At 40.4% G+C, this 23789-nt stretch overlaps 2 pseudogenes across 2 annotated transcripts in view; one reads left to right on the top strand and one right to left on the bottom strand.

The window, feature by feature from the left end:
* The window catches only part of LOC309795883 (RNA/RNP complex-1-interacting phosphatase-like), a 79244-nt pseudogene that overhangs the window by 54593 nt on the left and 862 nt on the right, over positions 1-23789 (bottom strand). The window contains exons 2-4 of the transcript in view: positions 23027-23102; positions 21923-22055; positions 18256-18383 (exon numbers count right to left, since the gene is read on the bottom strand). The product of the transcript in view is annotated as an RNA/RNP complex-1-interacting phosphatase-like (transcript). The remainder of the gene's footprint in view (positions 1-18255; positions 18384-21922; positions 22056-23026; positions 23103-23789) is intronic.
* LOC309795851 (RING finger protein 11-like) lies at positions 12509-13182 on the top strand (annotated as a pseudogene). The gene is made up of 2 exons: positions 12509-12788; positions 13007-13182. The product of its transcript is annotated as an RING finger protein 11-like (transcript).

The raw sequence follows: 23789 nt of genomic DNA, 5'->3' as shown, positions 1-23789 counted from the left end.
CATGAATCTCTTTTCTCCTGGGCCCTTTCACCTTATCTGCTCCCAGTTCTCCAGCAATGTCCTCTTCCTTCTCTAATTATTCTCCTCTTCATTTTGCTTGGCCTTGCCCCCAAGCATACAAGACAGAGAATCCTAGAGGCCCAAGAGTCTAGAGTGGCTGTTTGAAATGGGGAGGAGATTACAGTAACTGCCACACTGTATATACTTCTGTGCAAAGAAAAAGCCACAGTATTCAGAATGTCTCTCACATATAAAAGAGCTGGATGGCAGGATACCAGTGTGGCCCAAGGAAACATAGGTAGCAAATTATGGGCAAAAGTATTCCAACCAAAGGCTGGAAGAGGGAAGGTCTGCAACCAGCTCTGTCTCCTAGCTCTCTGCTATTTGCTTCCCATGGGCAGAATCTATTCTGTCAAGCATCAGGCACTGAAAAGAAGGCTCCTGATGCTGGAAGTTGACAGCAAGTAACATCCATGAGGGTAATAATGCAAGATCAAGGCTTGTCATAGAAACAATGCCCAAAATGGGAAAAAAAAAAAAGAAAGAAAGCAGAAGAGAAACGTAAGTCCAACCTGGGCAAGCCAAGCCCAACCCAAGGAAGGCAGGAATCAAGCAGAAGAAACTAAAAGAGAAGAGCCTTGGACCACAACATTCCCCACAAGGTACACTCAGCAAACTTCACGCTACTCTTTAACCAAGTTACAAAAAGAGCTTCTGAATCCCTACTTTTGCTCCTTAAAAGCTGCTATAAGTTCACGAATTAGACAGATATGATTTCAGAACAACTGTAATAGTTCAAACTAGATGGCTCTTTCCTTCCTAAGGATATTAATAACATATATATAGCTCTAAGTATATGATACATAAAATATAATACTCTGTAGAATATAAGTAACTGTTTGTTAATTATATTAATGAACATCTGTATGTTGATGTTTGCAAGAAATGTTGCAATGTTTTCCCTAATGTAAGAGCCTGGGGAAGTAAATCTGTCTTCTAGGATTTCCTCCCGAGAGCTAAGAAATTTAGGTGGTGTTTTAGCTCTCCTACACCCTCTCCACCCATCCCCACCTTCCTCTTGGGGATCGGACCTCCCCATTGGCTATCTCATATCTTTCAACTGCCTGCTTTGTCACATCATTCTCCTACCAAACCTACTACCACTTGGTAGAGTCTTGGGGTTTCCGTGGAGTTGTCATAAATAAAGTCGGATCATCACAATGGACCAGTGACCAGTGACCAGTGACCAGTGTCCAGTGACATTTGTACTGTTCAGCTGCAGCCACTCAGACATCTTCTGGTGTTGTCTCCTCATCCCTTCTATCTGCAGGTGCTGTTTCCTCTTCTCTGACCATGTCAGGTTAGAAAAGAAACTTTTTAAAGTTTTTCATCAGATTAATTTTGCCCCTAAATTTAGTAGTAGTTTCAAATTAGCATGGAATAATGAGGGAAAGTATTGAACTACAAGTCTGGAGACCTTATTTCAGTTGTGACTTTGGCATTTACTATCTGTGTGACGTTGGACAAATCATTGACTGTTTCGCAACGCATGATTTTTTCCTTCTCTGTTATGTTAGGATACTACATTGGTTGATCACTCTGATCCATTTCTTTTCTAATATTGAGCTTTAAAGGGTACCCATGTAGAAAATGGTATCACAGACTTCTCAAGAGTGTTTCAACAGAAACATAGAAACGCCAGGTGACATAGAAAACTAGCAATATATATAGCAAGATGTTCCATCTCCCTCCACTAATATTTCGACTAGTTGAAAGGAGAAAATAGGGAGAGAGGATGGAGAGTACTGGGCTCTAGAAAGGCCCAGAGTCTAACGTTTAGGATGTTTAGGATTGTTTTCATCAGCCAAGACTGACAGGAACCAAGTGATAGGAAAAAATATAAGAATGAAGAGGGAAAGCATAGAGGAGCTCTCAAGTAAAACGTAGTTTGCAATGGAATGTTGATGGGAACCAAAGATTTTAAATTAAAGCAGAAACAGCATAGAGTGAATTCTGCTCAGAGCAGCGCAAAACAAAGTGGATTGTAGCAAATCCTTATTTTAACAGACTAAGGAGGAAAGTAAGCCCAGAACAGGGTAGCACCAGGAAAGGCAGACTATCAGAAAAGTCATACTCAGTGTTTTTTGCTTTTATTGCCTCTCTGAATACAGTTGGCACTTGATACTTTTGAATATCAACATTTTAGAAATATGTTTTAGTAATGATGCTTCCTATATACAAAGAACCAAAGTGGTTATGTAGGGGTCTGCTTTTCAATGTTTTATTCTTCCTAATTTTTAAACTATGTAGACATATTACCAATTACAAATTTTAAATGATATCTTCTAAGTTGAATCAGAAGGACTATTTCCTTTGTGTGATATGTAGGTTCTACGGCAAGGTTGCTTTTCGTCTTTACAGTTCTTTCCCTCCTAACACAGAGAGCACATTGATCAACAGCCACCGTTCGTTTTTAGATCTTAGCTACCTAAGAAGGAAAAGAAAAAGTCAAGCCCCACATCTCTAGTTCCACACTGAGGGAATTCCCTGCCGGTCCAGTGGTTAGGACTGAACGATTTCACTGCCAGGGCCACGCGGCGTGGGAAAAAAAATCTGCATTTATCTAAAACAATATTGTGGAGTCCTTTGGATTTTCTTACATTTGAAAATCTTTTTTAATTGGATTCAAGTGATGATGGTTTTTCTAGGTTTTGGGATGTCATCTTCTTGGATGTTGAAGATGATTATAATCTAAGTTCTAGGATAAATACAAAAACCTTCTTGATACTTTTTAAGCTTCCTTTCTGCTTATGATATATTTCTATTCTTTGAAATATATATTTCTACCAGGCTTAATACCTGTTACTTGCTGGGTAAAAATATGAATGAGCACAATAATGAAATTCTTTTACACTTATTATTTGGCTGTCTGCTTTGTACCAGTTTCAATTGAAATACTTGTCTATATATAATTTGCCTACCTATACATTCATATTGATTGAATTTTGTTGCTTGTTATGCATTTTTACTAATATATCTTTAATTCTTTGAAAGGTCTTGATCAATCCAAGTGTCCCGACGTGATGAAAGCCAAAGACACCAGAGCCATTCATCTTAACATGAATCAGGTACAGGAAAAGCCAAGTGTCCTAAAGGTTCCCTCTGATCAACCCAGGAAGAACAAACATAAAGCCTCTGAGCCTATCAGTGGTGCTCCCATGGCCAAAATCCAGCCAAGGAATCCAGAGTGCCTGTTAGGGGGAGAAGTGGTTCCATGCAATGCTGCAGTCAGTGACAGGGCTCCTGTGAACACGGCCAAGCATTCTAAAGGCAAACCTCAGAAAACTGCATCCAGAAAGATCAGCAAAACTAAGAGCCATGGGCAGGAAAAGACCACAAGGGCCAGGGGAAGAAAGAAGCCTGAAGAGAATAAGCAGTCAGGGAACAAAGTCAAGGCAGAAGAGAAGCCAACAATTCCCCAGATGAAGCGGAAGGAACACCAAACTGAGCTTATCCAAGAGAGCTTTAAAAAGCCTCGAACCTCCCTAGGCATGTGCATGCTGGAGTCTGGGAAGGTTTTTCATGCACTGGGGGAGAAGAATGACAAGAAAACTGGGCTCTCTTCCTGTCGGGTCTTGGGAAATTCAAGCAACCCTAAAGACCCCCAGTCACCCCCACCTAGCCAGCCATGGCAGCGTACCCCACGTGAGGGTAAGAGCCCTGAGAAACCTCAAGTCAAAACCCAGAAACCAGACAGCAGTGCTGAAACAGAGTTTCCATCTCCATCCCAGGATCACTTGCCTCCTCGTGGGAAGGTCAAGTTGATACCTCTGCCTTTTTCTGCCTGGGACAAGCCTCAAGCTCGACCTGCTCCTCGGAGGCCACAGTCTCTGGTCTCACATCTGCCTACTGTGGCAGACCGTGCCCAGACTGCCTCTACTAACTCAGCTCAACCTGCTGCAGCCACTTCATCCCAGCCAGCTCCTGCCTCTTTGCCAGGTCCTGCCAAACCAGCTCAGCCAACTGTGACCAACCCAACCCATCCGGGTTGGACCGACCATACCCAGCCTAGTGTCCCTCAGTCTGTTGCTCCTGGGCCTGCATCCTACAAAACTTCATCTGGCGCTTCTCTCCAGCGGGAGCCGGTTCCCCCTGCTGTGACTAAGCGCCACTCCCCACCCAAGCTCCAAACCCCATTTCTACTCCAAGACTTCAGCAAGCAACGAAGACCATGGAGGGAACCCAACGTTTCTGAGCCAGTCATGTCAAAGCCCATCGAACAAGAGCACAGACCAGAGCGGGAGGCCATGAAGAGGCGGGCTCAACAAGAACGTGTGAATGCTGCCAAATACACCTCTTTGGGGAAACTGCAGTTTTTCACTGAGAGGCAAAAAGAAATGGAAATTGCTTACTACTACGGATATTTATAGTAAGAGCTGCTAGGAATGTTGGTGCCGCCTGGGGTACCAGCTGTTCTTCCTTATATAAATAAGATAGGTATAAATTCCTCTATTTATTTTGATATATTTTCAAACAATAAAACTGAATAAGTAAATGTAATAGAATTAATAGATGAGTAATAAACCTTTTGAATTGTGAGATGCTGATAACTCTGGCGTGCTTTAATTGTTTTGGTTTTGTTTTGTTTTTGACGGGGTTGGAATCAATGTCTGCATGAGAAAGGAAGGACTGAAAGTCGGATGGGAGAATGAAGGAACGGGGAGGAAAGGGGTAAAAACTGAGGAAAGAGGAAGGAACGTGGCCCAGGGCCAGGAAGGTCAAAAGAGATTCATGGATTTAAGAAAGGAAGCAGGAGTGAGGGTGAAAGGGCAGAAGTGAAAAGCAGGGTCAGAGGTCAGGGTTGAAAGAACAAAATGTGAGTAGAGCTGAAGATGATGGAAGGTGAGTCTAGGTTTACTAGAAGAAATAGAAAAAGTCTCTTGGGGAGGTTGGCCTTAAGTCTCACAACCACCACAGAGGTATTTAAGAAAACAAGAGGTTCAGGACACATGTCTGAAAGGTTTGAGTTGCCTTATGCAGGTGTGATTATAGTGGGGGTATAGGGAAATCTCCCAGAGAGGTGGCAAGGGCTCAGAGTTATCCTAGGGGCAGCTGACGGTAGGGGCAGGGCCAAGAGAAGTGCTGCATCAGGAGGGAAACGAATAGGGCCTGGAATGCAAATCACAATATACTCAACACCTAAGCACCAGGGCAGCTAATGCACTATTCAGTTAAGCCTGGCAACGACAGGCAAGGCCAGTATTCCTGTGCCATTTCACTTAGGAGAGGTGCAGCAAAGGGCTGAGGTCACATCGCATGTGGAGGTACAAGGCCTCAATTTGAGGCCCAAATGCCTCTGAAGTCCTCAGTATTTGCAAGTGCCTGCAGGCGTCCAACCTGGCTTTCAGAGCACAGCATGTTGAGGTTACTGGTGGACGAGATCAAACTTCTGGACAGGCCTAAGTATTAACTTGAGGGGCTTCCTCCATTGACCAGGGGGTGTGCCACCTTCTGTAAACATCACCATCAAGTGAAATGCTCGAGAAGAATCCTACAGACGTGCCCACTGTCATGGGTGAGAGCTGTGGGACACGGGCACTGGGCAACGGCTCCAACAGCCACAGGACGCAGGCGCCCAGTGGTTCAGGGGCTCCCTGGGAGGCCTCGTGGGGCTGCTCGGGGGAGTGAGGTTGGCAGATAGTCTCAGGGGTGGGCGTCAAAAGGAATGACGTGGGGAGAAGGGAGAGATGGAGGCAGTGAATAGTGGATAGTGGATAGTGAAAGTGGGAAAACTGGCAATTTTCATTTTCAAAATTATTTTTTGAGATGTCATTCACATGCCATAAAATTCACCTTCGGAGACTGCAAATTCAGTGTCATTTTGTACATTCTCAAGCCTATGCAACCATCACCGTCATCTAACCCATCACGTATTCATCACTCCAAAAAGAAGCCCCTGTAACCATCAGCTGGCCCTCTTCATTGCCACCTCCTTCAGTCCCTGCAACCATTCATTTCCCTTCTGTCACTATGGTTTGGCCTTTTCTGGACATTTCATGAAATAATACAAATGTGGCCACTCTGTGGGGCTTCTGTCACTTAACATAATGTTTATAGGTTCGTCCATGTCGTAGCATGTGTCAGTACCTCATTCATTTTTACGACTGTATAATATTTCACATACACACCACATTTAAGATTTCCATTCTCCCATTGATCGGCATTTCGGTTTTTTACACTAATAATCCCCATTTATTGACAGTTGATTCTGTGCCAGGCAGCACCAGGTTAAGTTACTGACCTTATTTCACAGATAAAGAGGCCTGGAGAGTGTGAAGAGTTTGCCCAAGATTAAGAGCTAGTAACTGGGGGAACTGGGGTTTGAACTCAGACGACCTTCAGAGGTATGAAATTCACATGACAGAACATTAGAAAAGGTACACAGGGGTATTCAATGAAAAGTCACCCTTTTCCCCATGTTCCTCAGCCACACATTTCCCTCCTCAGAGGCATCTGCTTTTGCCATGTTGTGGATCCTTCCAGAGAACTATTTATACCTCAACATGGATGTATCACAATTTATTGACTCATCTGTCCCACGGATTTGATATGTCACTTTCATGGTATAATAGATTCTTATACGTACTTATATTACTCTTTTCAGAGCTGTCCTGACTCCTTTTTGCCTATCCTTTATGCCTTCCATTTCTCTAAAATTCTTTTTATGTTCTATTTGATTTAAAAAACATTTTTCCTTGTCTTGTTTGTTTCTCTTAAGGCACTATCCATTATGTTCATTCACCTGTATTATTTTATTTAATTTATTTCTTTTTGGCAGTGTCGGGTATTAGTTGCAGCACGTGGGCTCTTCGTTGCAGTGCGTGGGCTCTTCCCTGTGACTCGTGGGCAATCTAATTTTGGCATTTGGGTTCCACAGCACGTGGGCTAAGTAGTTGTGGTGTCGGGCTTAGTTGCCCTGCGGCATGTGGGATCTCAGTTCCTCAACCATGGATCGAACCTGCATCTCCTGCATTGGAAGGCTGATTCTTAACCACTGGACAACCAGGGAAGTCCCGACTCTTGTATTATTTTAAATTTAGTCGGCTTTTCTAACTTTTTTTCTTTTATTTTGAATTCTGTCCTGAGTTCTATCATCTTACCTCATTCTGGTTTATGCTGTTCGTTCATGTTTTTTTTTTATTATTGTAAAATATACAGAAAACAAAATTTAGTATTTCAACCATTTTTAAGTATACAGTTCAGTAACATTAAAGACATTCACAATGCTGTGCAGCCATCAGCACTATCCAAATTCAAAATAACTATGTCAAGAGCTTCCCTGCTGCTGCAGTGGTTGAGAGTCCACCTGCCGAGGCAAGGGAAACAGGTGCGTTTCCCGGTCCAGGAGGATCCCACATGCCGTAGAGCAGCTAGGCCCGTAAGCCATGGCCACTGAGCCTGCGCGTCCGGAGCCTGTGCTCTGCAACGGGAGAGGCCACAACAGTGAGAGGCCCGTGTAGCGCAAAAAACAAATAATAATAATAATAATTATGTCAAAATATTGAGCAGGACTTCAGAAAGATGGAGGCAGGAGCATAGTTTCTGAATCTCTCCAAACCCTTTCATGGAAGAAGATCAAGTAAAACCAAACACCCATAGGTGGCATTTATCAGCATTTACCATCTCCAGAACTTTTTCACCATTGCAAACAGAGACTCTATAGCCATTAAAAAGTAACTTCCCATTCCCTCCTCGACACACGTTCTTTCATCTTTTCCATTGTTTTTTCTAACATCTTTTAGCCAACTATGAAATAATAGCTTACAGTTTTTTTTTTTTTTTTTTTTTTTTTCTTTTTGCTGTATGCGGGCCTCTCACTGTTGCGGCCTCTCCCGTTGCGGAGCACAGGCTCCGGACTCGCAGGCCCAGCGGCCATGGCTCACGGGGCCAGCCGCTCCGCGGCATATGGGATCCTCCCAGACCGGGGCACGAACCCGTATCCCCTGCATCGGCAGGCGGACTCTCAACCACTGCGCCACCAGGGAGGCCCTAGCTTACAGTTTTGATCTGTTTTTCGGACCTGTTTTTTCCAACTTGATTTTATTGTCTGAAGAGATGCTATTCTGCTCCTTATTCTCTTTTTTTTTTCTTACACTACCTCTGTACGGGACTTGATCCCAATCCTTTTCTTTTATTGATTTTTGAATGAAAAAGGTTTTAAAGCGCTTTGAAAAGGATGTGAGAGGCCAAGAGGAAACATGGTCTTCATGGCTGTTTCATCAATGCTTCACTTATACTCTTGTGAAATAACTGTTTTCCAGGAGGCATAAACCAGTGGGCTTTATCATTGGACAGAGTGCAGAGAAAGGACCCCATGAAAGCTGATCTCCTTAGCAAAAATGATTTAGTTATGATTTCACCCAAGATTGGTCACAACCCAGCCTGGGAAACTCGATGAACCAGAGACGAGGTATAATGCCATCTTTCCTTCTCTCTGCCTCAGCTCTCAAGGGTTGGTCACCTACATGTTATTAGTGATTATTAGTTGGTTTCTGTTCATAATTACTATCAGAAGACACAGCACTTATGGTCCCAATTACACTGCCCAGCTATGCACCATTCTTCTTCGTTTTGGCTTCCCGTCCACCAGCAGGAACCTCATTTATTTTTGTTCTCCCTTCACCACAGCCCAGTAATGTTTGTGAATGACTCTCAGTCTCACCAGAGTCTGTATCTCTCACTCTGCCCCAACACCCCACTGCATCATTCGCTCCCTGAAGTGTACTCTAGAAATTTAGGTAACCTGGATATTTACCACTGTTCACCATCTCTTATGAAACCAGAAGAAGAGCAGCTTTCTTATGGAACGACAGAGACCTTGTAAAGAGAAAACACCAGTCTGCAGGAGAAAGGGAAGAAGACAATGATGGAAATAGTTTCTGGAAAACTATTTTTACATGAGGTTTTGTTTGTTCCTGGTAAATAAATGGAAATCTTCTAAACATTTAAAGAAAATCTAGGGCTTCCCTGGTGGCGCAGTGCTTGAGAGTCTGCCTGCCGATGCAGGGAACACGGGTTCGGGCCCCGGTCTGGGAGGATCTCACATGCCGCGGCGTGGCTGGACCCGTGAGCCATGGCTGCTGAGCCTGTGTGTCCGGAGACTGTGCTCCACAACGGGAGAGGCCACAACAGTGACAGGCCCACGTACAGCAAAAGAAAAAAAAATCTAAACAACTAAATTCAGTAATACAGGAATATAACATTTTAAAAAATTTTCTTTGGCTGTGCAGCATGTGGGATTGCAGCTCCCCAACTAGGGATTGAACCCACACCTGCTGCATTGGAATGGCAGAGTTTTAACCACTGGAACACCAGTGAAGTCCCAGGAATATAATTTTAGAGGAGAAGTTATAAACCCCTTGGTTATATGAACTGCAGATTTTTTTTTTCTAAGAAGTCATGTATTTTAAATGACTTGGAGCTTTAAAGAAAGGAAAAAAGGAAAGAAGGAAGGAAGGAAGGAAGAAAAAGGGGCTTCCTTGGTTGTGCACTGGATATAATATCAAAAATAAATTAATTAATTAAATAAATTTAAAAAAGAAAAAAATGCTGAAATCCACTGACTAATTATTAAGGCTGTTATATCTATTTCCAGATACATCCCTTTATAAACTTTTAGTAAAAGGTTATCTTATGTCAGAAGAAATGAATTACAAACTTTTCTCTTTTTCCAAAATTTGAGAAATTCCCGTACACTTCTAACTTCAAATTTTATAAAAACGGAAAAGCAGTGAAATGCCTTATACTTACATCCAATTGCAGCATCTGGCCTCATGCCTTCTCTATCAATCAAATATCTACAAAACAACAAAATTCGAGTCATTTGTAAATAAAAAGAAAAGAAAATCAAGTTTTTGCAAAAAAGGTCCTATTTTGCTTTACAAATATATATATAAAAATCCTAAGAAAATATCAGCACATCTAATCAATAATTATTAAAGAATGATATACACCATGACTACAAAAAGGCGTTACTCCAAGGACGCAAGGATAACGCAACTTTAGAAGAGCTATTAATATAATTATTTACAATAAGACAACAATTTAATTAATAAATGAAAGAGAATAAAATACAGGACCAAACTGGCAGATGTTAAAAAGTTCTCTGATAACATGCAACAGTCAGTTTGGGTGAAAATGCTCTGTATGCTAAAAACAGGAGACTTAATATGACAGAGTACTCATCAAGAACCAACAAATAACAAAAGGAAAATCAGGATAAATATGAACATGATATCTAAAAAACCCTGTCTAACCAACCATCGGAGCCAGAAACTTAGGACTCACCATCACTGATGGCTATTTCTCCCTCGGCCTCATCCTCAACCCACCACCAGTGCTAACAATGAAGCTGCCTACATACCTCTAGAATCTGTGCACAGCTTTCCACCAAAATGACCACCACACCCTGGTCCACGCCACCATTACCCCAATTTCTACAACAGTCTCCTAACTTGTTTCCTCTCTTCCACTCTTTCTCCCTGCAGTGCATTCTCCTCTCGGTAGCAAAATGATAGGTTGAAAGTGCAGTTGGGTATGTTCCACACACTCACCTTCAACAAAAAAAGTTCAGTTGTTTTCTATTACTCTTAAAGTCTGAAACCTTAAACATAAGCCTGAACAATTGAGCTCCTACCGCACACTTGTAGCTCCATTATAATCACATGCTCCCCCAACAGCCCCACCTTCCAGGCCAGTTCCTCCAACACAGCATATGCTTTCCTCTTATAGGGTCTTTTGCTGTTCCTTATGCTCAGAAATCTCTCCACAACGTCCCTATCTGGTTAATTCCTACTCATCCTTCAGATATCAGCTGAAACATCTGTAAATAAACCTTCTCTAATCTCCATGATGAGATCAAGTCCTCCCTAAAATATGATCTCATGGTACCATGTTCTTCTCCTTGGCACTTGTCAGAGTTGTATTTTACATGCAGAGTATGATTCTTGAATATCTATTCCCTCTCTGGACTGTTAGAATTCACAAAGCGCAGGTCAAGTCTCTTCACTCACAAAATTTCACAAGTCTTTTTGCTAGCACCCAGCACAGTGCTTAAACATAACACATGCTCAATAAGTATTTCCTGCATGAACAACCATAAACGGGTACAGTGTAGCAACATCCACCAAAAGCATAAGGACATAAACTCTATCATGCAGAAGTTCCATTCTGAATGAAGTAAACTGAGACAAAGCATATATATTGAATAGTGCTCACACAGGAATGTTCATTACTTTCATGTTTTATAATATCAAAAACTTCTGACTTTTATATGTTCATCCGTGAGCAAAGGAACAATGCAGCATTAAAAATAAATAAGTAAACAAATGGGACCTAATGAAACTTAAAAGCTTTTACACAACAAAGGCAAGTGTAAAGAAGATGAAAAGACAACCCTCAGAATGGGAGAAGATATTTGCAAGCGAATCAACAAAGGATTAATCTCCAAAATATATAAATAGGACATGCAGCTCACTATTAAAAAATCAAACAACCCAATCAAAAAATGGGCAGAAGACCTAAATAGACATTTCTCCAAAGAAGACATAGAGACGGCCTCCAAGATGGCCAAGAGGCACATGAAAAGTTGCTCAACAGCACTAATTATTAAGGAAATGCAAATCAAAACTACAATGAGGTATCACCTCACACCGGTTAGAATGGGCATCATCAGAAAATCTACAAAGAACAAATGCTGGAGAGGGTGTGAGGAAAGGGAACCCTCTTGCACTGCTGGTAGGATTGTAAACTGATACAGCCACTACGGAGAACAGTATGGAGGTTCCTTTAAAACTAAAAATAGAATTACCACATGATCCAGCAATCCGGCTACTGGGCATATACCCAGAGAAAACCATAATTCAAAAAGACGTATGTACCCCAGTGTTCAAGGCAGCACTATTCACAATAGGTAGGCCATGGAAGCAACCTAAATGCCCATCGACAGATAATAGGATAAAGAAGAAGTGGTACGTATATACAATGGAATATTACTCAGAGATAAAAAAGAACGAAATTGGGTCATTTGTAGAGACGTGGACGGACCTAGAGACTGTCATACAGAGTGAAGTAAGTCAGAAAGAGAAAAACAAATATTGTATATTAATGCATATATGTGGAATCTAGAAAAATGGTACAGAAGAACCGGTTTGCAAGGCAGAAATACAGACACAGATGTAGAGAACAAACGTATGGACACCAAAGGGGGAAAGTGGGGCAGGGCGGGGTTCGGTGGTGGTGAGATGAATTGGAAGATTGGGATTGACATATATACACTAATATGTAAAAACTAGATAACTGGTAAGAACCTGCTGCATAAAAAATAAATAAATGTTTAAAATGCAAATATAAATTTTAAATAATTAATTAATTAGTTAATTTAAAAAAAAAGAATGAGGTTGGAAGACTGTCAAAACAGCACACGGAACACACACTCAAGCCCTGGAAGATGAGGAAGTGCCATAAGTCCCCCACTTCAGATGACATCTCGCTGCCTCACAAGTCTCAGTCCGACTGGGCTAGCTTTGGCAAGGGGACAGAGCTGGGTCAGGAGCTGCTGCTGCCATATCTGGATCAAGTTCCAGTTTTGGTCTATCATTCAACACCTAGCCAGGCTCCCCTAGCAACTCAGCTGACAGGAACCAAATAGGATAGCTCAAAGAATAGGCCTCACACTGCATCAGCCTAAAGGTGTTTATGACCCTGGAAGAAATGGATCAGAAGAAAGGATCCGGGGGACTTCCCTGGTAGTGCACTGGCTAAAGACTCCACACTCCCAATGCAGGGGGCCTGGCTTCATTCCCTGTTCATGGAACTAGATCCCACACGCATGACGCAACTATGAGTTTGCATGCCACAACTAAGGAGCCCAGTGGCTGCAACTAAGACCCGGCACAAACAAACAAGAAAAAATCAATCAATAAAATAAAACCAATATTAAACCAAGATCCGGGACTGTGTGATCTGTATGATGGACTTTGCTTACGAGAACCCAGTTTGATTTCTGCTGTGTATGCAGATCACCTGGGCTGTACAGATGACTGGCTGATGAGATCCCTTACGTGCCCCTCCTGCATGGAGACAGTTGATGCAGCACTGCTTTTGTCCTACGAGTCTAACTGAGTCAGTGTCTCTCACCTGACTTCAAGAGAACCATCATTTTTGGTGGTTTTGATCTTTTGTCTTTGAGCCCAAAGAGCCGGGGATTAGGAATTAAGATCATGCATGAAAGTTTCCTAAAAATTCCTGAACGGCTGCAGATGTTGGGGAAAAGTACGTGATAGTTTAGAAATTTAGGGGGAAAATTAGGATGCTATTTTTATGGAAAGCCTTCACCCAAGGTTTAAAAATATAATTGTATTTAGATCTTGTTATTGCTCCAGTATATAGGATTTATGTAAAGTGTTACAGCACCTATATAGGTTTTAATTCTGTGTCAAGGATTAGCATAAAGACAGTGGTTGTTTTTCCTAAGTGAGATAACATTCTGCTTCCCCCATCCAAATTCTTTCCTGAAGTTGCTGGCATCTCGGTCAAGGTTTTACTTAATAGCTACATTTTATAACACTGGCACACAAAAAAAGTAGTTTTAAGCTTGCTTGCATAGTTCTTGTTTTTAAGAATAAACATAGAGCATTTATTTTTTACTTTATAGGAACTCCACAAGTTAAGGTCCCATTATTCTTTTGCTGTGATTGTTGTTACTATTGATGGTGCTCTTTTCTGTCTTTGCTGGTTCTTTCTAATCTACCATTTGTCCTTATTGGCATACGATCATCTCAGGGTCACAAGATGGCTGCTGTAAAACCAAGGATCATATTCTAACAAAACAAGGAGGAAGCAAAAAAAGAGTCCAAATGGTCATTTTCCTAATGCATATTTATCTTTTTTCAGAGAAAAATATCATTCTCATAAGCACAATAACAGCCTTCCCCTTATTACTCATTTGCCAAAACAGACTGATATGACCATTCATAAGACAATTTATGGCAAAGAGGGGTATGATAATGATTGCCTCAGCCTAACAAGGATTTATCCACTAAAGCTGAATGCTTCACTCCTCAAAGAAATCAACACTTTTCTACATACAAAACACAAGTCTCTTGAAGGGTTCTTCATAAGTGCATTATTGAAGAATTTGGTATGTCATGAGCACTTAAGGATTGGACATTCAACTGTAGTAGTGTCCATGTTGGTTAATTTTCTTACAAGCCCCATGATGAGTTTGAGAAAAACTGAAAGAATCAGAGTATCAGGTTCTATTAAATTCTTACATATATCTTGCTTAAGTTTTTGTTCATTAATTTATATCCAACTACCTAAAGCAAATTTGGAGGAAAAAAATAATAAATAAATAAATAAATAAATAAATAAATAAATAAGATTGAGGTCTCCAAATATTTTCATAGGAAGATGTCCACCATATATTAAATTATAAACCAGAATGTCTAAATACTATACCATTAAATCACATGTACAGTCAGTTCTGTATATCCAACGGTTTCATATCCTACAGATATGGAAGGCCGACAATACTACACCATTTTACATTACGGGACTTGGGCATCCGAGGATTTTGGTATCCATGGGGAGTACTAAAAACAATCCTCTGCAGATACCAAGGGACCATTGTATATGCTTATATCTGGATTTTTTATGTCTCAAAAATATGTGCTAAATTATTACTGGTCATAACCTCTGAGTAGGGGGCAAAATTGCCTTCCACTTCATACATTTCTCTGACTGCATTTTTTGCATTCAGCTTACATTAACTTACATTACTACTGTAAACAGAACAATTTAAACATGGTCTGCCTCTTGGGGTTGGCCACTCACCTGCAGATGACGTAGCCAGTCCTGTTTAAATCAGGGGTACAGTGGACACCAATAAGTCTGTATATAAAAAGGGAATATGGAATTAAGTAAGCAAAGTAGAAACACTAAAAACAAGTTATACAATTTTCTGAAGAGTAGCCTTTATTAGTTACCACAACACGACCACTATCCTGAAAAGGAAAAACTCTGAAGAAAAGAGTGTTTTTGCAAGAACATACTATAATGAATTAAGTACTATAAAGTCAAAATTCATTGTGTTTTGGAATTTTTGCATAGCCTCCAATCAGATGCAATTGTATGGAATGGAGAATGTCCATCAGGAACTGATTTGACTATAGTAAAATGGAGTGGAAAAAAAACAGGCTATCAGAAGAATAGAATTTGTTTTTGAGTGAAAGAAATGGAATGCCTTCACATTTCATGCTCAATATTAAAAAGAACAAACAGTTTCTGAAGGGCTCTTGGGGTCCCAAAGCACCTCCATTCCTTCTCTCATTCACTGCTCCTCACTTGCCATGGGTCTACGTGCCTGAGCAGGTCTCAGGTGAGTAGCACCGTGCTTATTTCACAATGAAAAAGTAAGGCTTCAGACGTAAGCCTAAGCTGCACAGCAGGCAAACAGAAAAGAGACTAGAATCGAGTCTCACATTTTTCCAACTATGCCACAGTATTTCGTGGACCAGCACTTAATAAAATTATATGAGGAAGTAAATAAAAAACAACAACAAGTAGCTGATCTCTGCAAAAGGTATGTCTGTGACTACGTGGTGCATGGCATTCGTCATCTCCTGCCTGGATTACTACCGCCCTACAATTCTAACAATCACTTCTATTTCAACTGATCTTCCACATGGAAGATGTTACCTTTCTAAAATAGAAACTTGGCTGGATTGCTCTGTTCCTTAAATATCTTAACTTAGCACAGAATAAAGCCCAAGTTTTTAGCACAACATTGAGAACTCTTTATAAACAAATACCAGTCTGTCTCTCCAACTGAATGATAAGTTCAAACTAAATTACAAGGACCTACATCATCCACCTCCCTCCTTTCCCCTGCCAGCCTCCCTGATGCCACTCTCCACTGCTCTGCCCTCACTCACTTTCCCCTATCCAGCCACACTGGCCTCCGTACTATTCCTCAAACATGCCAAGCACCGTCGTGCCTCAGGGACTTTGCACCTACTATTCCTTCTGCTTCAGAACATACCCTCCCAAACCATCTCCACTCTCCCTGATATCCAATGGCTCTTTTCTCACTTCAAGGCTCTGCTCAATCGACATCGTAATAGAGGGGACTTCCCTGATCACCTACCACATTCCCTCACCTCTTCTTCTTGTTTTTCTATTCTCCAAAGCATTTACCACCACTTGACATTCCACATATTTACTTATTTACTCATCTCTCTCCCGCACTAGAATGTAAAGTACAGAAGGGCAAGAACTTGGTTCTGTTCCTACTGCCTCGAACAGTGCCTTCAACTTAGAAGGTGTTTTATAAATATTTGGTGTAAAGGAATGTATGAATTCCTTGCCCTTTCACACTACCCTCTAGTCACACAAGAGGCTGCCCCTCCAGAGCACAAGTTCAAGCCCTGTGCCTTTGCTACCTGTTCGCAATAGCTCAGCTGTCCTTTCCTCATTCCAGCAAAATCCTCTTCCACGAAGCTCAGCTCAAACGCTGTCTCCTCAGTCAGGCCTTCCTCAGTTTCTCCTCTATATTCCTGCTGCACTTGATTCTTTTATGATAATTAACCCACTTAGAGTCACTACATGTTTATCTTCCTACATAACTCTAAGTTGCTACTGAACAAAGACTTCTAGTCACCTCTGTATCCCCGTGCCCGAACAACAAACCTATAAGGCTCTCAGTGTTTACTAAAACAATTTATTTTCGGAGTCTCTTCGAATTCTAGGGAGTGGATAGTATCGTCTCCTCCTCATTATCAGTGAGCCTGCCATCTGTGGGAGGGGCTTATAGCAGAGGAAGCCACCAGTGGATCATAACTAAGGTCCTGAGACTGCAATGGCAGAGAGCATGGTGAAGTTAGCCCACTGCATGCAGAAGACCCACAGAGGAGTCAGCATATGCAATGGACTACACTTGGTATAACATGTGAACAATCAAGGTTGACAAACGTGCTCTCATGCACTTGTAAGGATCTTCTAGCTCACGCGGATCACACAGAACACACACAAAGGAGCCTGGAGGAAGTGAGGAGGCCGGCAGCTGCACCCTAACATCTTAAGAGGTCACATTTCTGTGACTACGGTTTACACAAATCAGAAAATTTGCCTCCTTTCTAGACACCCTGGATATCACAGGCAAGGCCAAGTCTCTCAAGTTTAAAAGCTAAAGTACAGGGAAGATCTGTGAATAGGGCTTAAGATATTTAAGAGCTAGGACCTGCATTAAGCAACCAGCTTATAGAATGAAAATTTATCTTGAAATTCCAGTCTCTCCCTCTCTTTCTCACCTCCTATCCACTATCTTCCCACCTCTATCTCTATTCCTTCTCGCTACTCCCTGTTTTATGTATGTGTTTATCATTTTTTATATATATGGAATATGTACTGTCTGTTAGGTTTATTTAATAAAGTGAACACTCCTCAGGCTAAATTTAGAAAGGAAAAAACGAACACTTTCTCTTGTGGGTCAGTGGTGATCCAAAGACAAAAGATACCTCAGTCTTAAAACATGGCAAATACCATGTTCCTTCTGACAGTTAGATGGTAGAAAAAGGCAAGGACGCTATTAAGACCTAGTATCAAGAGAGTACATCTTAAAGCAGAAACAAGAAAACACCAGCCTTTTAAGTTCTTCCTGTCTGTCAAGATAAGAATAAGAGGTCGTAGCGTTCTTCCTCACCTGCACCCAAAGTATAAAAGCAGCAAAAATATCTTAAACACATACGATGAGGAAGCCACTCTTCTGGTCCACTCTGCTTTGTTTGGCTTCTAGGGATCTGTCCCACTCCGAACTTTTGCTTTATGTTTTCTCTTTTATATACGCTAAGAACCTGAGAGTCTTAACCTTTTCTTCCACCTCTCAACCAATAAATAGGACAAAAGAACATTTTTATTTTTTTATGTCTTTTCCATTCAAATGTTTAAAAAAGAGATAAGTAAGCTAGTTCAGTTCATATTTCTCACAAAAATCACTTTCCAAACTAAACTAAATTGTTTGTGACCATAAACAGGAAAAACACCAAACTGTATTAGCACCATCTGACATTTCCACCTTCATGTTACCAAACACAACAGGCCTAATGTCACAACTATTAAAAATGTTAAAAATCCCAACCCCACTCAAAATGCATACCAAAGTTCAGGTAAAGGGAAAAAAAACAAAACAAAAAGAACTCGCCATTATCTTTATTTTCTTTCAGATATCCACTAACAGCACATTGAAATCTAATAATAGTGTCATCATCTGGCACCGGATGCCCAATTGTACAAATGTTTAAATAAGGAATAGTTTCTGGTAAGTCCTATAAGGCAAAACCATGAAAATATGTATTATTTCCTTTGTAGGGAAAGAATAAAAAATTAATTAGAGAAGGCGGAATATAAACCAACAGAGGACATTAAACTTAGTATGTCAGTCATTCTGATAAGAGCCATTTTCTCCAAAGCTGCTTTAACCAGTAAGTATCACTTGATTTTCATTAAAACTGCAGAATGGACAGTTACTAGGCATGAAAAACGAAAAGCAAATCTATGTGAATGAATGCACATGTAACTCAGAATGATATAAACAGTTCTACCTACATTTATGTTCTATCTTACATTTCAGGGGCCATACAGAGGCTGTGATCTAAGTAGAATAGTAGAATAGATTCAGAAGAACTTGGATTCGAATTAGGAAATAGAGCAAATTTCAGGCAGTGTTGAGAACTGGTATTCTTGGGGTGGGAGAAAGTAGACTATCAATAGAAGACAGAAAAGGATAAGTGAAAATTCTCTAGTTCTGAATTTAAATGGAAAGTAGCAGTATGAACCTACGACACATTTTAGAAATATTAGCAACAAACATACATATTGCCTAGCTCTGACTACTGAAAAAGTCTAGAAATAACTGATGTCATGTCAAAAGGACTCAGGAGTCACTGAAAGCTCCAACTGGTCAAACATAGGGCCTCAGTTAGAATAGTAACTGTAGCGGAGTCCACAGTGACATGAATAAATAAATTTAAAAAATTGGTCACCACTGGAGGATATTTGTCCATCAACTCATTATTTTGAAAACTGTTAAATCAAAGAAGAGAATCATGCCTCTCCAACTGGGCAAACAAATAGTTGATGAGGGGAATCTTCTCCTTATAGAAATATACCCAGCTAATAAGTGAAAAAAAGAAAAACAGAATTCACCATTTTATTTATTTATTTAATTTTCAGATACGTGGGCCTCTCACTGTTGTGGCCTCTCCCATTGTGGAACACAGGCTCCGGACACGCAGGCCCAGCAGCCAAGGCTCATGGGCTCAGGCACTCTGCGGCATGTGGGATCTTCCCGGACTGGGGCACGAACCTGTGTCCCTTGCATTGGCAAGAGGACTCTCAGCCACTGTCCCACCAGGGAAGCCCCCACCATTTTTGGAAGCCTCAACTGAATTAATGGATGTAGGTATGAATCATCAGTGACTGCTAATATCACAGAAATAGAAAACTATAAGTCTCCATGGAACAACACATCATCACCTATGAAACTGTCTTGCCAAAACAAAACATGCAAGCTTCATTCTGATCAACTACCAATTTACAGGAAATAAAAGGACTGAAGAATAGGTTAGCAACACATGGAATGTAACCATCAAAATCTACATGGGACAAATTACCTGCTTTCTTTAAAAATAAAATTCAAGGAGGAAAAAAAAGTGAGAAAGACATGGAGGGAGAACCTATAGATTAAATAAGACTTCAGAGACCTAACAATCAACGGCAAAGTGTGCACCTTATTTGGATCTAATTCAAAATTCTTAAAAACAATTTTTTTATGACATTTAGGAGACAACTGCAAATTTGAGCACTCACTGGGTATTTACTATTAAAAAATGATATTAAGGAATAAAAGTCCTATATTTTAAATATACATACCAAATATGTATAGGTGGGCCTTCCCTGGTAGCACAGTGGTTGAGAATCTGCCTACCAATGCAGGGGACAAGGGTTCGGGCCCTGGTCTGGGAAGATCCCACATGCCGCGGAGCAACTAGGTCCGTGAGCCACAACTACTGAGCCTGCGCATCCGGAGCCTGTGCTCCACAGCAAGATAGGCCGCGATAGTGAGAGGCCCACGCACCGTGATGAAGAGGGGTCCCCGCTTGCCACAACTACAGAAAGCCCTCGCACAGAAACCAAGACCGAACACAGCCCAAAGATAGATAAATAAATAAATAAGTAAATAAATAAATAAATAAATAAATATTTTTTTTAATGTATAGGTATAATTACATGTTGTCTCGGAGCTGCTTCAAGATAACATGGAATGGGGTGAAACAGGTGGGGGTATAGATAAAACATGACAGCCATCAGTTGGTAAATATTAAAGCTGGATGAGTTCACGGGTATACAGGGAAAATTTACAGTATTTTGTATACTTTTGTATATGTTTAAAATTTCTGATAATTGTTTAAAAACAAGACGACACTGTAGACAACCCTTTGGCAGTTTCTCAAATGTTAAACGTAGAGGTACCATACGATCCAACAACTCTGCTACTACCTACACGGCACAGCTAAAAGGACTGAAAGCAGGGATTGGAACAAATATTTGAACACCAATGATCACAGCAGCATGATCCACAATAGCTACAAGGTGGAAACAACCCAAGTGTCAATCAACCGATGAATAACGAAATACGGTATATACACACAGTGGGATTTATTAAGGCAAAAAAGGAATGGCACTGTGTTACATGCTATAACATGGATGAACCTTGAAAACACTAGGCTTAGTGAAATAAGCCAGACATAGAAGGATCAATATTGTAGATTCCACTTACACGAGGTACCTAGAAGAGGCAAATTCATAGACACAGGAAATAGAATAGAGGTTACTAAGGGCTGGTGGGAGGGAAAATGGGGTTGTAACTGTTGGACGGTTACAGAGTTTTTGTTGAGGATGATGAACAAGTTTGGGTTATAGACAGTGGTGATAGTTACACAACACTGTGACTGTATTTAATGCCACTGAACAGCATATTTATAAATGGTTAAAATAAATATGATTTATGTATATTTTACCACAGTAAAAAAAAAAGAGGAATAACTGAGTTGAAATTTCAGTTCTTCCTTGTCCGAGACTCAGTTTCATCGTCTGTAAAATTAGTAACTGTAGTTGTCTATCCTCTGAGCTTAGTGCAGAGTAAGCACTCAGAAGGAGATCTCAGTACTACTTCCACTTCAACAGCAAAGGATTGTTGTAAGGATTAACTAAGTCAATGGATATGAAAGAACTTTCTAAATGGCTATACAAATATTAACAAACTTTAGGTGTTACTGTCTCCCAAGGCCATGGAACAGGTCAGAAGAAGGATAATTCTTTTGCACTGGTATGTCCTACATGGGCCAAGAGAATATATGGGTTTCTGTACTCTCTCAGAAGGTATTAGGAAAAGAAAGCATAAAACTTTGAGAACAATTGTCTTTTACCCTGATGCTTAAACATGCTCCGGCAACTGCTGCAAATAATTGCTAAAGACATAATGGACATACCTTTCTTTCCTTTTAGGCTACTAATATTCTTGCTAAAAGTTTACTTCGTTTTCAAAACATAGAACATGGAAGCTTATAGAATTTCTTCAGCATATCTACAGCCTACTGCCAAATACTATAGTTCAATTTATATCTTTCATCTCATTTTGAAACAGCAATTACAAATGTGTATTTAAGGAAACCACTAGCTTCCCTTTCTGAACCCATGAAAAGAAGGCCAGGATTCACCTTAGCATAAGATGATAACTACTGAATTTCTATGAATTATGACAGTATCAGAAAGAAGGTCGTTTTCAACTACGGGTTCCATTTACCTCGGGCTTAGAAGAGCGGCGCGTGTACGTTAGGTCAATTATCAGCCCGAGTTCTTCATTCTGTTCTTGGATTTTCTTAAAAAAGATGCAAGGGGGAAAAACATTCTTCTAGAGCAAGATTCTTTTCAAAACTCTGTCAGAAAGAATAAAATAAGAAGGAACATGTGTCTAAAATCCTTTACTATATTATCCATTTATTCAAACCCTGTGATGCTAACATATGAGACTCAAAGTAATGTTTCCTCCTCTGGAATTTACAAGTGATATTATAATCCTTTCTTCCAGACAGATTAGACAGAAGAAAATAAGCTCACTTCTATATATTTATTTCTATGTGTGTTTATTTCATGTTGGTGTCCTAACTGGGCTGTAAATTCCCAGAAGGCAGGGACCACATCAATTTTGCCTACCACTGGATTGCCAGCTCCAAGCAGAGTGCCTGTAAATAGACACATAAATAAATACTTCTTGAACATCTACCTATATGAAGGATGGCTTTCACTGCTAAATATTCTTTTATGTATTTGGCTTATTTATGTACTCTGTTCCATTGATCTGTTTGGTTATTCAAGTGCCAGCAACACACTTTCTTTTTAAACTAGTTTTAGAGCAGTTTGACATTCACAGCAAAACTGAGCGAAAAGTACACAGTTCCCACTTAAAGCCTCTCTCCTTCACCCACACAGCCTTCCCCATTATCAACATGCCATACCAGTGTGCTTCATTGGTGAGAATTCATGAACCAACACTGACACACCATTATCAATCGAAGTCCATACTTTATTGCATTCATGGTACAAGTAACTGACTATTTCTTTATTTCTAGTATAGTCATACCCAAACATTTACATACTGAGATACATATTGCTGTCTTAATCATTACTTTATTCTTTATTTATACTTAGGGCATTCCGTTGGGATTTTTTTTTAATTAAGTACAATAGTAGGTTGTATTTATCTATAAATTCCATTTCTGGATAGTAAAGGAGGTATTAAAAAGTATTTTCTATAAAAAGGCAAAATGGAGTATGACGGTGTTGAGAGCCAGGGCTCTATATGGTGAATTCAGATTTCTGGAAGAATACGGTAATAACTTTTGCTTACCTTTTTTAAAGGAACTTTGAAAGCAATGAAACGAGTCCCAGGCATCCGCTGTCCAACTGGGAGATAGTCCTTCCAACTATTAATATATTTTTGTTAGGCAAATTTTATGTTAGGCTGTTTCCCTGCATAGGATGAATGTGCCCTGCAAATGGAAAGCATATCCCTCTATAGTAGGTCCCTCTTCTTTCTGCTTTGCAATTTGCTGCTCCACTTATTCAACCCCACCTTGTAATAAGCTATACTACCCTTGTTCCTGTTTCCCCATCTTGAAAACAGATAAAAAGCAACAAAACAATGCAAAGGTCTCCACAAATAAGGGATATCTAAACCCAGAGATGGCCAGACCTTCTGTATCCCTGATACAACCTAGCCCGGTGTTGACTACAATGGTATCATTAATACATGCATGTTGACTGAAAGTGTTTGAACTCAATTCTTCCACTTCACAGTTGTGTTTTAGTCCTCATACAAAACCTGATGATAAAATTCGTAATGCTAGGAATCACAGTGAACAATAATATCTGAACTGATTTCTGTAAGATGAGTGAGAACTAAGGTTAATTCAGTGTATCTGAAGCAAAGAAAGTGGGGGCAATAGTGGCACAAGATGGGGCTAGAGAAGCAGAGAGGATTCTAGACCAAGAAGAGTCTTAAAGGCCAACGGTGTGTTTTCTATTCTCAAAACAATGGTTTTGAGCGCTGACTATGAGCAATGTTCCAACTTGCTTTTAAGGTTTCTTGTGTGAAGAATGGATTGGAAGGA

The sequence above is a fragment of the Mesoplodon mirus genome (assembly GCF_964341445.2).
Source record: "Mesoplodon mirus genome assembly, chromosome: 20".
In the NCBI taxonomy this organism is placed as follows: domain Eukaryota; kingdom Metazoa; phylum Chordata; class Mammalia; order Artiodactyla; family Ziphiidae; genus Mesoplodon; species Mesoplodon mirus.
This window is presented reverse-complemented; position numbering and strand designations above follow the sequence as displayed.